Source organism: Genypterus blacodes, unplaced genomic scaffold (assembly GCF_046128005.1).
Source record: "Genypterus blacodes isolate CSIRO-AG114 ecotype Tasmania unplaced genomic scaffold, CSIRO-AGI_Gbla_v1 ptg000072l_1, whole genome shotgun sequence".
In the NCBI taxonomy this organism is placed as follows: Eukaryota; Metazoa; Chordata; class Actinopteri; order Ophidiiformes; family Ophidiidae; genus Genypterus; species Genypterus blacodes.
The window spans coordinates 2,905,127-2,923,812 of record NW_027466882.1 but is presented as its reverse complement, the minus strand read 5'-3'; positions in this window follow the sequence as shown (position 1 = coordinate 2,923,812).

Genomic DNA, 18,686 nt, shown 5'->3' with positions numbered 1-18,686 from the left:
ATTTTGGAGATCATTTTTTTATAGAAAGAGGGGAGAGAGATAGAGAGAAGGGAGGCAGGTTGTGATATCCCTACTATTGTTGTTGAACTTTATACATAGACCCTGAGGTAAAATACAAGTGGGCTGGAGTTGCAATGAGGTCATAGGGTACATACAGAACTTGCAGGATGATGTCAAACAGCAATGTAGGTTAGAACAAATCGCATCATAGGTTGTGATAGAGAGAGAGAGATAGGGGAGAAACAAACCAGGGGGAGATGGCATCCCGCCCCGAAACCCCACCCAACCCCCGCTCATACAACCCCGCATTCACACACCCCCGTCCTAGGCTGCCTGAAATGCAAAATAAAATGATAAAATAAAATAAGAAGGATCTGATCTGTGTTCTGGTAATCAGTCTTGGAGACAAGTTGATGATTTAGATGAGGAGATCATTGAAGATAATTCAGTAAGGTCAATTACAGAGAAAATATTGAAGTATAAATCGGATTTCACATCTGTTTCTAAAATGCAGATCCACCTGCTCGAGGAGAGACACTGTAGTCAGAATAGCCAATTGCTAGCCGCGGCAGGTCCTGCAGAGATAGCCGACAATTTAATTTACAGTCATTTAGCCAGATGCTGTTATCCAAAGCGACTTCCAACCCACACAATTTACATTTATCTTGAACCCCCTCATATCACACACACAAACACATGCATTACAGAGGGGGTGCAGGGCAGCCATTTACGGCGCCCATAGAGCAGTTGGGGGTTGGGTGCCTTGCTCAGGGGCACCTCGGCAGTGCCCTGGAGGCAAACTGGCAACTCACCAGCTACCAGTCCACTTACTTGGTCCATACGGGACTCGAACCGGCGACCCTCCAGTTCCCAAGCTGAATCCCTATGGGCTGAGCTACTGCCGACAATGATCATCTGGATAAAGTGTGAAGAGCATAAGCAGAGCCAAACTGGTGACAGGATAACAACATCACAGAGTTGAGTGGTGGATATCTGGTGTAGTCCAGTAGGACAGTTCTCAGCTTTAGGTTTATTAAATTTGTGACAACACACTATTACTTACTTAATGATTCCGAATCTGCTATCGAGGAACAATGATGCAGAGGGGGTAGTGCTAGGATGCTGATCTATTCTGATTCAAATAAATTTCTATGATGAGTTTGGAGGAAGGTGTCTTGAGGGAGGGAAAGAAGGAAAAGTTGATAGAGGGCAGGGGTAAGTACCTGTAAAGGTGAGCTGGTTGTGGTAACCCTATAATTTGCATATGGTATATCCTTTACATAAATTACCCCTGTCTTGCATGCTATTTCGCAATGCATGACTTTTGTGTGTTTTGCCCTGCACGCTTTTTTGTATCTCTGTATAAACCCACTGAAATTTCCTATTCCGAATCTCTCATGGAACTTTTTTTTCCTCATACAGTAAGGTTTCCTCAAGGCTTTTACTCGTCTTCCCAAAGAGCTATGGGATGGGTCGGGGATTTTCCTGATGTTGTGGGTCTGTAAAGCCCCACAAGGGACATTGTATGTGATATTGGGCTAAAAAAATAAGTTGGCTTGACTTGACTTGAAAATGTTGATTTTATATGATTTAGGGAGCACCACATTTAACACACAGGACGTAGTTTACAAAATGAGTTATATGCTACAAAATCTATAATCTATAGGGAAGTGACACAAGTACGGCCTGCTGGGCCATACTTGATTTTGCTGTACTGTCCTGTCACAGATAAAGTTTGCAGAGTGCTTCACCATCAAATAAACAGCAGCACCGAGAATAAAAACAGGAGCGAATAAAATAACAAGATTGCACATGTAAATGGATCATACCATATAAAACATTTTTAAAAGGTATGACAAAGCACCTTTACTGGGGCCTGCAACTGCACACATAAGTACAACAAACAGAAAGGCCTCACTTAGATTCAAAACCACAATCTTGTTGATGTGTGGTGACAATGCTAATGTGCTTTGAGCAGTGTTTTGCACAAGGAGGATCACAGGGTTGGCCTGGGGGGATATAGTCCATTAATATGCGCCCCTCACTCCTCCTCTTATTCCTCTAGATCATGGGTGTCAGACTCATTTTAGTTTTGGGGCCACATTCAGCCCAATTTAAACTCAAGTGGGCCGGACCAGTAAAATCATAGCATAATAACCTTTAATTGGATGTAAATTGACAACTCCAAGTGCCTTTTTTGTTTTAGTGCAAAGACGTATATACATATTGAAGATGTTAACATTTAATGAACTATCTTCTTACAAATCATATTGTGGAGAACCAGACATTTCTTAAGAAAAACAAGTGCCATTTCATCAATAAACAACAACAATACACTATTAAACAACTTGTCAAGATCTAGAAAATGTTCATACATTTTCACATCTGTCGAGAGAAATTATAGAGAAATAATAATAGCAAACAACAAACAATGTAATGTTGTAAGACATTTCCAGAGCAAACACGTAGCATTTACTGAAAAGTACCAAGCTGGATAGGAAGGTAAAAGAGCGATTACGATGCTGCTAAGGAGAGCAAATATAATTTCAAGAGGATCGTAAGACGCGGAGAGCCATTCACTGACGGAGATTACATGAAATAATCACAGGATCTATTCAAAAACAAACTTGAGAATAGCCATGGATCCATGGTGGCTTAACGATTAACACTTTTGCTTCACAGCAAGAAGTTTGTTGGTTTGATCCCCAACTACGGCTTTTCTGTTTGGAGTTGTGTGTCATCAGTTATTTGCAACTCTTAATAGTGCGACCGTATCAAACACCCCCACTACTGACCCCGTGGAAATAAACACCACATTTAAATCATTCTACTGCTCTCTTTACAAGTCTGAGTTTCCCTCAGACAATACAGAGATGACTCAGTTCCTTGCCAACCTCAATTTCCCAACGATCAACTCCGACACTGTGATAGCTCTGGATTCGTCAATTTCCGATGAAGAACTACTCTCCGCAATCAGAGCCATGCAATCCAATAAAGCACCTGGCCCCGACGGATTTCCCATAGAGTTTTTCAAGAAATTCAGCACTAAACTCGCACCCCTACTCCTGGCCATGTTTAATGAATCACTAGAGAAAGGTACACTCCCGCCCACGCTGCGTCAAGCTTTAATAGCACTCCTCCTCAAAAAAGACAAAAGAGCCTACCGCCTGTGGCTCCTACAGACCCCTATCCCTTTTAAACGCTGATGTTAAGATCTTGGCCAAAACGATCGCTCTTCGCCTGGAAAGAGTCGTCCCCACTATTATTTCGAAACAACAAAATGGCTTTATTAAAGGGCGACAATTATTTTTTAACACTCGCACCCTTCTCAATATTATCCACTCCTCTCACTCTGTATCCTCACCAGAGATTGTAATCTCCCTGGACGCTGAAAAAGCCTTCGACAGGGTAGAATGTGATTACCTAGATAGATACATAGATACTTCATTATAATCTCCAAGAGAAATTCACGTTTTCCAGCAGCTTAAACAAGGTTGAAACATAAGAGGCATTCAAGGTGAAATAAAATAAAAGAATATAAACATAAAACATGAAATATTGCACTGTGTAAGTATGTATGAGTCCAAGTTCTGTTATTGTTTTATCGCCCCCCTCGAGAGGTGTTGAAGAGGGCGTGGGGGAGGAACGATCTCCTTTGTCTGTCGGTGGAGCAGGAAAGTGACAGCAGTCTGTCACTGAAGCTACTCCTCTGCCTGGAGATGGCGCTGTGCAGTGGATGGTGTGGATTGTCTATGATGGACAGGAGCCTGTTCAATGCCCGTCGCTCTGCCACAGATGTCAGGCTGTCCAGCTCTGTGCCAACAACAGAGCCTGCCTTCCTCACTAGTTTGTCCAGGCGCGCAGCGTCCTTCTTCTTAAGGCTGCCACCCCAGCACACGACTGCGTACAAGAGGGCACTCGCTACCACAGACTGGTAGAAGATCTGTAGCAGCTTCTTGCAGATGTTGAAGGACGCCAGCCTTCTGAGGAAGTACAGACGACTCTGTCCTTTCCTGCACAGAGCATCTGTGTTGGCAGTCCAGTCCAGCTTATCATCCAGCTGCACTCCCAGATATTTGTAGGTGTGCACCACCTCCACACAGTCACCTTTGACAACAACCGGCTCTGGGTGTGCCCTGGTTCTTCTAAAGTCCACCACCATCTCCTTAGTCTTGGTGGTGTTGAGAATCAGATGGTTGGAGTCGCTCCATGTGACAAAGTTCTGGATCAGTTGTCTGTACTCCTCCTCCTGTCCACCCCTTATGCAGCCCACAATGGCTGTGTCGACCGCAAACTTCTGTATGTGGCAGAGCTCAGAGTTGTGCTGGAAGTCAGACGTGTACAGGGTGAACAGGACCGGAGAGAGCACAGTTCCCTGCGGTGCTCCAGTGTTGCTGACCACAGTGTCGGATATGCAGTCACCCAGTCGCACATACTGAGGTCTACCAGTCAGGTAGTCTGCTATCCATGCCACCAGGTGTGATCCTACTCCCATCTCTGTCAGTTTGTCCCTGAGGAGCAGAGGCCGGGTGGTGTTAAAGGCGCTGGAGAAGTCCAAAAATGTAATCCTCACAGCACCACTGCCTCTGTCCAGGTGAGAGAGAGACCGGTGGAACAGGAATATGATGGCGTCCTCTACTCCCACCTTCTCCCGGTAAGCAAACTGCAGAGGGTCAAGTGCATGGTGGGTCTGTGGCCTCAGGTGATGGAGCAGTAGCCGTTCCATGGTCTTCGTCACGTGCGACGTCAGGGCAACCGGCCTGAAGTCGTTCAGCTCACCAGGATGTGGTTTCTTTGGGACTGGGACGATGCAAGATGTCTTCCACAGCTGGGGGACTCTCCCCTGTGCCAAGCTCAGGTTGAAGATGAGCTGCAGGGGGTGCCCCAGCTCACGTGCGCAGGTCTTTAGTAGTCTGGGGGGTACTCCATCTGGACCTGCGGCTTTGCTGGGGCGCAGTTTCCTCAGCTCTCCACATACCTGAGCTGCAGTGATCGTGGGGGGCGCGGTGTCCTCTTCTGTGCTGGGGGTGGCATGTGGGAGTAGGTAGGTAGGGGCTGCTGTGTTCAGAGGTGTGAATGGGTTGGGCTGATCAAACCTATTAAAAAACTGGTTCAGCTGGTTTGCCCTTCCCACATCCCCCACAATGTGGGCACCTCTCTTTGAACTGCAGCCAGTGATGGTCTTCATTCCCTCCCACACCTCCCTCATGTTGTTGTTCTGCATCTTTTGTTCTATTTTCCTTCTGTACTGCTCCTTCGCCTTCCTGAGCTGGACTCTGAGTTCCTTCTGTATCTGCTTGAGCTCCTGTGTATTACCAACTTTGAAGGCCTTCTTCTTCTGGTTCAGAAGGCCTTTGATGTCGCTGGTTATCCAGGGCTTGTTGTTGGCAAAGCAGCGTACAGATCTTACTGGAACAACAGCATCCATACAGAAGTTAATATAGTCCGTAGTGCAGTCAGCTATCGCCTCCATGTTGTTATTGTGAGACCCCTGCAGTGCTTCCCAGTCAGTGATCTCGACTGGGAGTACTGCGACTCGCAGTACTGAAGCATTTTGGCTTCGGAGACAAATTCAGCAGCTGGATCAGATTGTTATACTCATCACCACAGGCTAGTGTCCACACAAAGAACATTCGTTCAGACTACTTCACGCTACAACGGGGGACCCGCCAGGGCTGCCCCCTATCTCCACTCCTCTTTGCCCTAGCCATCGAACCATTGGCCATCTCATTACAATCTTCCACTCTCTTTGAAGGCGTTATCCGGAATGGCATCGAACAAAGACTATCGCTATACGCGGATAATTTGTTGCTCTACCTAACTGACCCCATATCTAGTCTTCCAGCTGTCATGTCCATCCTTGACACATTCAGCAGTTTCTCTGGCTACAAAATCAACATTGCTAAAAACTGACCTCCCCTTTAACCTCAGTAGCTCGGGGTTTAAGTATCTCGGCATCAATGTGACCCGTTCATTCTCTGACCTCCTGTCCGCCAACTTCACCGCGCTCACTTCAACCCTGAAAACTGACTTTCTTAGATGGAACAGTTTACCGCTCTCCTTAATTGGGAAAATAAACTTGATCAAAATGAACTTTCTGCCGAGATTCCTTTACCTTTTTCAATCTCTTCCTCTATTCCTTCCAAAACTCTTCTTTGACTCGTTAGACAAAATGATCAGCGCCTTCATCTGGGGTGCGAAGCCTCCAAGGATCCGCAAAACACTACTACAAAGATGTAAGTTCAGTGGGGGTCTCGCCTTTCCAAATCTCCAATCCTATTATTGGGCATTCCATATTGACAAACTCCGCTACTGGGTGAATTCTCCTGAGCTACCTTGGTGCAGGCTCGAAGCCCAATCGTGCTCGTTCCCCTCCTCCGCCACTGCCCTGATCTACTCGTCCCTCCCAACCAAGATCTCCCAATTCACTAAGAACCCCGTTGTTCATAATACTCTAAATAATGATTTGGTACCAATTCAGGAAACACTTTAAATTCGTAAACGCCTCCCCCCTGGGTCCAATACGCAACAACCACCTGTTCCCGCCTTCTTTCTTGGACTCCTCCTTCTCAGCATGGCACCACCAAGGCATTCAATGTTTCCTCGAGAGGAACTCTGATGCCTGTACTCTGTACTCTGATGGCAGTTTCAACAGCTTCTCCAAGCTGTCAACTCTACTCAGACTACCTGCTAACCAATTATTTAGGTACTTGCCAATTTAGACACTTTGCCTGCAGCTAATTCCAAAACCTTCCCTCCCCTCCCCCTCAACTCATGTGGGAAGACCTGCTATCGTTGAGAACTCCCCCAAGTGGGACTATATCTGAGATTTACAGCCGTATTCTGGACCTCGGGGACCTATATAACTCGAAAACACGGGCTCCTTGGGAGACTGAACTCGAAACTCCATCTGGACATAGACTGGTGGGACGATATCATACGCAACCTGCATACTGCCTCATCCTGTGCCCGTCTCGCTCTTATCCAGTTCAAGGTCGTGCACAGGGTCCACTTCTCTAAATCCAGATTAGCCGAAATGTATACAGACGTAGATGACAATTGTAATAGATGTTCGATGCCTCATTGTAACTTAAGCCACAAGTTTTTTCTTTGCCCCAGGCTCCTCAACTACTGGGCGGGTTACTTCAACACACTGTCCACCATATTGGGAATACAAATTCTACCCTCCCCTTAACATTGCCATCTTCGGTACTCCGTATGACCTACACCGTTTTAACACCCCACAAAAGGAAATCATCATGTTCACCTCTTTGCTTGCTAGGCGACGCCTGCTCCTACATTGGAAATCCCTCACCCCTCCCTCTATTTCGCAATGGCTTAAGGATAACTTGTACTTTCTTAGACTCGAGAAAATCAAATGCACTATGAGGAACCACACTGATAAATTCTATCAGCGATGGCAACCTTTTCTCTCCTATTTCACAGATCTACAGGCTATGCCAGACCAGTGACTGATTACAAGAACACAGATCAGATCTTTTTTATTTTATTTTATCATTTAATTTTGCATTTCAGGCAGTCCAGGACGGGGGTGAATGCGGGGTTGTATGGATGTGGGGTTGGGTGGGGTTTCGGGGCGGGATGCCATCTCTTTGGTTTTTTTTTCATTTCCTGTTTGTCTCTCCCCTTTCTCTCTCTCTCTCTCTCTCTCTATCACAACCTATGATGCGATTTGTTCTAACCTACATTGCTGTTTGACATCATCCTGTATGTTCTGTATGTACCCTATGACTGCAAATCCAGCCCACTTGTATTTTTCCTCAGGGTCTATGTATGTATAAAGTTCAACAACAATAGTAGGGATACCACAACCTGCCTCCCTCCTCTCTATCTCTCTCCTCTTTCCTCTTTCCTCTCTTTCTATATAAAAAATGATCTCCAAAATCCCCTTTAACCTGTATGCACAATGTCATGTACAATATCTGCTTCAATAAAAACAAATTGCAAAAAAAAAAAATAGTGCGACCGCAGTGGACAAATGGACTGAGAATTGCAGTTAATGTCTTTTCAAACTTTGTAAAGTCATCCCAGCTCCAGTCATCCCTGCTCTAGACCAGTGTTTTCCAACCTTTTTTGAGACAAGGCAATTGTTTACATTAAAAAAATCACACCGAGACACACCACCAACCAAAAGTGTTACAAAATGACACAAAACTTTTGCCAGAGGCGCAGATGCACAACCATGGCAAATTATTTGCTGTAACTAAATAATATTTTTTGGGACTAATTAAGTTGGATAATTTCCCACGGCACACCTGACGATCTCTCACGGCACACCGGTGTGCCGCGGCACAGTGGTTGAAAATCACTGCTCTAGACGATGGCAGCTGTAGAAAGTGTGTGTGTGTGTGTTTATGTAGGGAGTTCACACAAAATTACCCCCCAGAATACAGGCTTGCTTGTGGCAAGCCTGCATTCTGGCTCCCATTTTGTGGAACCTTTTCCAAGATTCGGTCCGTGGGGCAGACACCCTCTACATTTAAGAGTAAGCTTAAAACTCTACTTAACTCTACTCCTTCCCCATAGTTTTCTGTGTTCTCTCCTCTCACAGGTTGCTGTGGAAGCCTGTCCTGTAGAGATGAAGACCCTGTCCTGCTATTAGTATCAATATCATTAGTCGTGTATATATATGTATATATATATGTGTATATATATATATATGTGTATATATATATGTGTATATATATATATATATACATGACTATATATATACACGACTAGACCAGTGTTTTCCAACCTTTTTTGAGACAAGGCAATTGTTTACATTAAAAAAATCTATCACGACTAATGATCAATATCATTAGTTGTGTATATATATATATATATATTTTGTTTGTTCTCAGCACTGTAAAACAGTCCCTTCTACAACATTGAAAAGCAGTATCACTGTATGAAACGTTCACGTTTCATACAGTTGTATATATATATATGTTGTATATATATATATATAGTTGATGTATATATACATATATATATACACGACTAATGATATTGATTGACAGGAACAACAATATATATATATATATATATATATATATATATATTGTTTTTCTTGTGCTTCTCTCTTTTTCTCTCCCACCCAACCACTCAAGGCAGATGGCCGCCCACCTAGCGCCCGGTTCTGCCTGAAGTTTCTTCCTGCCTGTGTTTTTTTCTTGCCGCTGTGGCCAATCGCTTGCTCATGGGGGAATGTTGGGCCTCTTTAAATACTATGTATGTAAAGTGCCTTGAGATAACGTTTGTTGTGATGTAGCGCTTTATAAATAAAGTTGAATTGAATTGAATCGAAAATAAAATTGAATTAGATGTTTCACAGTTTTGGTCCTCTGCTGTATGGGCAGCACACACACATTTAAAACAACAGAATACATAGATGCCATTAATAATCAACCACTGTCAAGATTATTGAAACCAGAGATCTCAAAATCTTGCAAGTTTTAACAACATTGGCATAGAATAGGCAAGAACTGTTAGCTTAAATTAAAAAAAGGAGAGTAGGTCCATCTGGTGACACCTAGGGTCACCCTTACACATTCCTATGTTTTTGTTCATTATGATTGATTTATTGATCACTATGATTATAATAATTGTAATATCACAAGTGTTTTCTTTTTTCATTATTGTTATTGGTATAGTATTATACCCCCCCTTCTGATACTTAACATTTTGGTTTGTAGATAATATCCTGTCTCAATGGCTTGTCTTGTTGTGTTTTTGATGTTCACTCTGAATTGTTGTTTTTTCTGAAAAAGATAAAAAGAGAGCTTTTTCTCCACCTCCTGACACCCAACCCAAGTTGTTGTTGGAAATGACATCAGACCTGAGTTGACCACATTCCAGTACATGTTGGAAAAAAACCTTTGTTGTGTGTTTTATATCAAACTCGACCTAGTGCCATATATAAACATGGCTACCCTGTTATTGTGCATTAAATTCTAAGCTATTCAAGCCAGTGACGTGCGGTGAGGTTCGTGGCTGGGGAGGCACGGACTCTTTCAAAGTCAGATTTACAAATATATGAATGAATATATTCAACAGTAGCATAAATTCACACCATTCAACTGGCTGCTTGCACATTGACTACTGGTTATGTTTCATATCACATATCAGCATTCTTCACACACACATAGGTACATATTTGGCCAAAGAAGAACAAAAATTTATAGTGGCTCAGAAAGAGCGCATTTTTGTTCTTAATTTGCCATCACAATTCCACAATTCCTACTCATTCAATACACATGAAAGTACACACAGTCCACAACAAAAAGACAAATGTAGTTTTATTCTTTAAAATAACTTTTTATTTTAAATAAAAACATTTTTTAAATATTTATTATGAAAAAGGGCTGGTCTTTCATTTTTGTCATGGACTGAGTGAGGAGTGAGTGTATGCATGTCTTACCTTTACTTGTAAATGAAGTCCTTTCGCCTATCCTTCTGGACAAAAATCTCTATGACTTTGGTGTCCTCTTTATCTTCTTTTAGTTTTAAAAGTCTCCCTGTCTCAGTAGAGATTATTGGCCATGGATAAAAGTCGTGATGCGGTGCACTTCACTTTCTGTACCTGACTTTTTTAGCTACGCACTATGCCATTTGTCTGTAAGACCTGAAAAAGAACAATAGCAGAACAAGCCTGTGTGCTCACACAGACACACACGTCCCCTTCAGTCAGGCAGGGGTACTGGCTGCCTCCCCTCCTGCTTTGTCACTGCAGGGTTATGTCAGATCAGCAAGACTACAGTAGATGGCTCCCTCCCTCTCCCGGGGGACAAAAACGACATTGTAACGGATCCCCGTAATGCGTGATGGTAATGATCTTGACTGTTGGTGAAGTTTACTATTTATTTTCTTTCACAACGTACATTTAAACAGGTAAACTACGACCACCGTAAGAGCTTGTGCCTCGTTACGGCTCCATTCAATTGTACGGCTCTTTACCTTGAGCATAGGCTCAAGCGCGTGACCGTGTCTGAAGCACGCTATAGATCTAATCAGTCCACAGGTGGGTACCCGAACATAAACCAACTGTGCTTGACCAAATTACCAAAATAAAAGCTTACCTGTCAACATTCATTATTAATTATTGTTAACTGCTAAGAAACATTCATGCAAATATCAAAATACTAACATCAGCAATATTTCAATAGAGATACAACAGTTAACCAACAAACCTTTTGGGGGTTATTTACACTCCCATCAAATTATAGTGTTTTAACAACCATATAACAAAACACATAATTTCCACTAAGGAAAATAACCTTCACATTTACAGTATACCACACAGGAATACTATATCACGGCTCATAGTGGCATATGCATTGTGCTTAAACTGCTTCTAGTAACAAAACTAATTTCTGGACTGGGCGCTCCACTGAAGAAAGTTTGCTGGTGCGCTCTCCTTTGTTGTTCAGTCCTTCCTCTCCGAGCAGTATTTTCACTCGTCTCACAAGTCCATCTCCCACCTTGCGCACACCCTCTGCATCCAGGAAAACATTGCAGTGTTTTTCACACAGATATGTGCTCCCATATATATGGGCATCTTGCACATCGAAGGAGAAGGGGTCAGTAAAATTTTGAAAAGTGGCTCTGTGTGTCTTGAAGTCTGCAAACCTGTGATCAAATTCCTCCTGTAGCTTTACAATGGCATCAGCATACTCCACACCACTGAATGGTCTGCCCGCATCCATGAGTGCCTTGCATGCTGGGAAATTGCAGAGGTTTGTCTGAGAGAAAGCTGGGCTTTCCATAAAACAAGTTTTGTGGAGAACGCTCTGACTTTGTCATAGGCAGCACTGACAAGCTGCCCCTGGCCTTGTAAATTCTTGTTCAGTACATTCAGCTCCTGTGTGATGTCAACAAGAAAAGCTAAGTCCATGAGCCATTTGGGATCACTTAGCACAGGAACAGCCATCCCATCCTTCTCCATGAATGCTTTCACTTCTGCTCTCAACTCAAAAAACTTCTTGATGTTTCCCCTGCTGAGCCAACGTACCTCGGTGAAGTAGAGCACATCCTCATATGCTGACTCTATTTCCTCCAAAAAGGCTCGGAACTGCCGGTGTTTTAAGCCCCTGGATCTGATATGGTGGATGCATTTCACAACGACAGACATCACATTGTCAAACTTCAGGCATTTGCTGCAAAGGGCCAGCTGATGGATAATACAGTGCAGAGCAATGCCTCCTCCACACCCTCCTCTTCCAGTTTTCTTTTTCTTTGAAGTGCCACCAGTCCATTTCTCCTCCCTGCCATTGATGGCGCTCCGTCGGTTGTTAGGCTTCCATGGTAACCCGGCATCCACAATGGCATCACACAGCTGGCAGATTGTCTCCTGAGCGGTGGTCTGGCCATGCATTGGAATCACTGTGAGCAACTCCTCCGTCACCTCAAAATTGTCATCAACACCACGGACATAAATTGCGAGCTGCGCAGTGTCAGTGATGTCTGTGCTCTCATCAAGAGCGACTGAGTACGCATAGAAATCTTTCGCTTTCTCACGCAGACCTTGTGGAGAAATGGCGCCATCTCTTTGCCATTTTGAGCGTTGGAAAATGCTCCCTGTTCACAGGTATACAGTTAATTAATTAACAGGCAGGTTAATGGGCAATGTGGAATTGAAGCCTCTCACACGTAGACCAGATGCTCTTTCACTTTTCAAGACTATATTTTCTCCAATCATAGTGGTGAGTTTTAGTTTAACTGGAGATGCAGTCAGCTGCAGTTCCTTACTTAAGTCTTGTTCAACAAATGTTGTGTCACTTTGCTGTATCCAGCAAGGCATACACAAGTTTCTCTCTGGAGGGATCCTTGTTGTTCGAGACCCACACTGGCACTATCATGGAGGTGTTTGCTGACTGACCTTGGCTGGTGACGTTGAGGGATAGAGCAGGTGTTTGTTCCGTTTCACTGTGTTGTGCTGGATTTTTACTTGTTTGCCTTTCTGTAGCTGCCGTCGTGAGAACAGGTCGGATGTCGTCCTTTACATGAGTCACATGTGTGGCAATGTCGGCATTCCTTTGCGCTGTGACCGGGTTTTAGGCTTTTCAGAAAGTCAGGGCATTTGCAGAGCTGGTGCCTGCTATCTAGGCATAGCATGCATGGGGCTTTGAACTTTACCTCTGATGTCTGATTTATGTTGTCCATCACTGTCTGTGTGTTGAAGAGACTGGCTTTGTTTCCTTTGTTTACCCTTGTGCTCACCTTGTCATCGCAGGAGTCGGCTGAATCCGTGAGACAGTGTCACTTGGCGATTCCACCTCGAGGCTATCCACTCAGGTAGTTTCCTGATCAACTTCTGATTTTCCTCACAGTCATTTAATATGGAAAAGCCATGGCCCGCAAACAAGCATTTAAGAAATCCGAGAAATTTCTCAGTCCTTCAGCATCCTTTGACTGGATTCTGGGCCAGTTGGATAACTTTTCCCTAAAAGGCCTTTGGATGTTAAATGGCTGTCCATACCTATGATTGAGCTTGTTCCAAGCATCGGTGTATGCTTCATTGTCACTGCGATACAAAGTCCCTTCTAAGCATTTGCGAGCTGCGCCACCTACATAACACTTAAGGTAATGCAGCTTGTCAGCGGTGGAAATGTTCTTGCTATCTACGAGTGACATAAATGAGGCTTTCCACTCAATAAAGTCAATTGGATTGCCAATATACACAGTGGGCTCAGGCAACGGAAGTCTATTGATAGCAATGCTGTCCTGAATAGCTTGCGCTAGGCAAGTCACATTGATGGAAGATGAAGTGATGGCTGTGCGAGGATGCGTTGTGGCGGGAATATGGCTGGATGGCATAGGGCCATGAAAGGACTGAAAGGATTGGGCGTCAGATTCCCTTCTAACTTCTTTGTTGTAGGCTTCAAGTCTGGCTTGAGCGGCCTTTAAGTCTCTTTCGGCTTGTAAGCGTTCCAAATCAGCCTTGTGTTTTTCCAATTCTCTCCTATGTTCCTCCTCCAGGGCTCTTATTTTCTCCTTTTGCCTCTTTTCTTCCAGTAACGTGTTAGATTCAGCCTCCTTTGCAGCTACTACTGCTACTTAACACTTGAGTGCTTGGAATGACGACTGTTCAATTCGGAGGCAGAACCATAAATTGATCGAGCATTGTCAGGCTCGAGCAGCTCCCGTAAACACCGTCCTTCAAGTTCTGCATCATATTCGCCATTTAAGTCAGTCCTCCATTTGGGATTTTTAGGATGTCACTGGTTACTGCAACACAAGCATCAACCTTTCGCCTGAGCTCCACAGCCGGTGTGCCTTGCACTCTCAGTTCTTCATAAACTTTCATAATGTTCACTTTCCCATTTTCCAGTATGAACTGGTTAGCTCAGATTTTAGTTCTTGCCATGTTTTACGAGCTTTGGCTTTCCATTGTTCATAAAGGCTAGCACCCAGGACGCTCACGTAAATATAAATTGTCTTCATCATCATTTAACAATTCAGCAAGAATTTTTTGCTTATTTTGTAATGTCTCTTTTAGTTCTTGGCTGACAGCACCTTGTTTTGTTTCATTTCCTTGTATTCTTCTATTACCTTTCCAAGAATAGCGATCTTTTCCTCCTTATCCTCGCCACGCAAACCAGCATCATGGCCCTCCATTTTCGTTAGTCTTTATCCTTATGTCCTTTTACCATCACCAGCTGACCGCTGCCCTTGTCCTTTTCCTCCGGTGAAGTGTTCCTTTTTATCCGCTGAAGTTGTCCTTTTCCGCCGGAGAAGTCATTGGTGCAGCAGGTTAGCCAGAGAGGTGAAGCTCTTACTGACTGCTGGTAAAGTTTACCATTTATTTTCTTTCACAACGTACATTTAAACAAACAGGTAAACTACGACCACCGTAAGAGCTTGTGCCTCGTCACGGGTCCATTCATTGTACGGCTCTTTACCTTGCGCATAGGCTCAAGCATGTGACCGTGTCTGAAGCACGCTATAGATCTAATCAGTCCATTACCGGAACATAAACCAACTGCGCTTGACCTTTACCAAAATAGAAGCTTACCTGTCAACATTCATTATTAATTATTGTTAACTGCTAAGAAACTTTCATGCAAATATCAAAACACTAACATCAGCAATATTTTAATAGAGATACAACAGTTAACCAACAAACCTTTTGGAGGATATTTTCAGACATGGTCCTAAATTTCTAGTTCCGGTCTTTCATGCATTTTTTCACTTTCAGAATTCATCCTGCGGGCTGGAATGAACCCCCTAGCTGCCCAGTTTTGGCCAGTTTGTGAGGGATTGAGCAATCCAAGAGGAGGCTCAGCCAGTCGCTGCCTCCTTTCCAACCGTCCCCTGTATTTGAACAGGAAATTACACAAATTCAGCAATATTGACTTTGAGCGACTCCGCTGTCCTAACATCGGTCGGGAGATCATTCCACCACTGAGGTGCCAGAACAGTGAAAAGCCGTGACCGCGTCGATCGGGCCGCTGTGTGCCGGGGCATGGAGGCAGCAGAGCGAAGTGGTCGGCCGGGGGTGTAGGGCTTGACCATAGCCTGGAGGTATGAAGGAGCTCTTCCTTTCACTTCCCTGTAGGCTAGCACCAGAGTCTTAAACTGGAGTGCGAGCAGCTACAGGGAGCCAGTGTAGAGAACGGAGAAGGCAAGTTGTGTGGGAGAACTTGGGGAGGTTGAACACCAGACGAGCAGCAGCTTTCTGGACGAGCTCCAGAGGTCTGATGGCGGAAGCCGGGGCACCAGCAAGGAGGCAGTTGCAGTAGTCCAGGCGGGAGATGACAAGAGCCTGGATCAGCACCTGTGCTGCCTTGTCGGTGAGGAAGGGACGAATCCTCCGGATGTTGTAGAGGAGCAATCTGCAGGAACGCGTCACCGAAGCGATGTTTGCCGAGAACGACAGTTGGTCGTCCAGGGTCACACCCAGATTCCTCGCAGTCCGAGTAGACGTCACCACGGAGTCATCTATGGTGATGGCCAGGTCTCGGTGCGGGCAGCCCTTCCCCGGGAGAAACACCATCTCAGTCTTGTCCAGGTTGAGCTTCAGGTGGTGCTTCGACATCCACCCCGAGATGTCTGCCAGGCAAGCAGCGATGTGCGTCTCCACTTGGGTGTCAGAAGGAAGAAATGACAGAATCAGCTGGGTGTCATCAGCATAGCAGTGGTAGGAGAAGTGGTAGGAGAAGTCTCGTGCTGTGAGTGAACCGGTGCCCAGCCTGTGAGAACTACAATATGTTGGATTTGTGATAATGTACATCTAAAGACATCTACATTTATGGGGAAAAAATTGTTTAAAAAAAACATTTTTTTGCGACCCCCCCCTGCAGTACCTCTGCGGACCCCCTGTTGAAGACCCCTGGCTCATAGAAAGCTTCACTTTACTTCATGGTGTCAAATAATAATTCTGTCGTGTTATGGGTTTGGCCTGAGTCCAGTCCAGTTTTGGAGATTTAATTATCCATTCCAGGAGCACTAACACAAATACTAAGGGGGATTGACCTTTTTGGAGAATGACGTTGAGCTGCTCGCTCCACCTCCCACCTGACGACTGCCACGACACGGGAGGAAGGTACAATGAGGTCAGGGGCCGTAGAAACTGTGTCAGGGGCAAACTGGCGGGACAAGGCGTCAGGTTTGCTGTTGCGGGAACCAGGACGGTATGTGAGGGTGAATTGAAAACGGCTGAAAAACAGCGCCCACCGGGCTTGCCTGGAATTTAGTCTCTTAGCATTCTTGATGTATTCCAAGTTCTTGTGATCCGTCCAAACTACAAAAGGTAAAGTGGAGCCTTCAAGCCAGTGTCTCCATTCCTCTAGTGCTAACTTAACTGCTAACAACTCCTTGTTCCCCACATCATAATTACCCTCGGCAGGTGACAAACGTCGGGAAAAGAACGCACAGGGATGCAACTTATGGTCGGGGACCGAGTACTGAGACAGTACTGCCCCCACTCCCGAGTCTGAGGCGTCCACTTCGACGATGAACTGCCGGGTCGGGTCAGGCTGTGTGAGTATGGGCGCCGAGGTGAACAGCTTCTTCAGCCTGTCGAACGCCGCACTGGCCTGTGGAGTCCAGCAGAAGGGGATAGTAGTGGAGGTTAGTTTAGTGAGAGGTGATGCTACGCGGCTGAAATCTCGAATAAACCGGCGGTAAAAATTAGAAAACCCTAGGAACCGCTGAAGCTCCTTGCGGGAAGACGGAACGGGCCAGTCCGTCACTGCTCGGATCTTGTCTGGATCCGCCTTCATCTGCCCACCCTGCAAGATAAACCCTAGGAAACTGATTGTGTCCACATGAAACTCACATTTCTCCATCTTAACAAATAATTTGTTCTCCAGTAGTCTCTGGAGGACCAGGCGGACATGATTCACATGTTCGGAAAGAGAACTTGAAAAAATCAGGATGTCATCAATATAAACGAAAACAAAACGGTGCAAGAAGTCTCTCAAAACATCATTCACCAAATTCTGAAAAACTGCGGGAGCATTAGTGAGTCCAAATGGCATAACCAGGTATTCAAAATGGCCCAGGGAGGTGTTGAACGGCATTTTCCACTCATCTCCCTCTCGGATGCGCACAAGATGGTAGGCATTGCGAAGGTCCAGTTTGGAGAAAACAGTCGCTCCCTGCAGGGACTCAAAAGCAGAGTTCATTAGTGGTAGAGGGTATTTATTCTTCACAGTAATGTTATTAAGAGCCCGGAAATCAATGCAAGGTCGGAGGGAACCATCCTTCTTCTCAACAAAAAAGAACCCTGCACCCAGTTGCGAAGAGGATGGGCGTATAATTCCAGCCGCTTGAGACTCGTGAATGTACGTCTCCATGGCCTCTCTCTCCGGCCGAGAGAGGCTAAATAATCGGCTAGAAGGGAGTGGAGCCCCCGAAATAAGGTCAATGGCACAGTCATACGGTCTGTGAGGAGGCAAGGCTAGTGCGGAGTCCTTGTCGAAAACCCCCTTTAAGTCATGGTACTCCACTGGCACGGATGACAGGTCTTGACCTCCCGAGTTAAGGGCCTGAGGAGGAACACCCCTGCATGGAGACAATGCGGAGTGGAGGCAACCTGCATGACAGGTGTCGCTCCACCCGACGATTCTGCCCGCTGCCCAATCGATGTGCGGGTTATGCCGGTGTAACCATGGATGGCCCAGGAGGAGTGGGGTGTGAGGAGCTGACATGACTTTGAAACTGATGGTCTCACGATGGTTACCTGACAGAATCAGGGTCAGGGGTCGAGTCTGGTGAGTTACCTGTGCCAACAGCCTTCCGTCCAACGCATTGGCCACGAAAGGGGTCTCGAGCGGAACCGTAAGGATGCCTGCCCTCCTCACAAAACTATTGTCTATGAAGTTATCCTCAGCACCAGAGTCTATGAGGACTGATACTGGGAGGGTGTCCTGATTAATACAGATCTGTGCGGGGATCTGTAAGCGGAGTTCACTAGTGGAGGACAACCTGGTTTGTTCCATCAGTACCCCCACCTCTACTGATGGAACCTGTCTTTTGGCTTCCTATGGCAGGTGGAAACGAAATGGCCACGCTCACCGCAGTACAAGCACTCACCCGCACGAATCCTCCGCTGACGTTCTGTGAGCGAAAGGCCGGCGCGTCCCATCAGCATGGGTTCCTCCCTCGAGGCAGTAGCCGTGTGAGCGGAGCTGTTAGCGGGGAAACGAGGACCTCCGCCCGGCTGGCACTCCGAGGAGGCG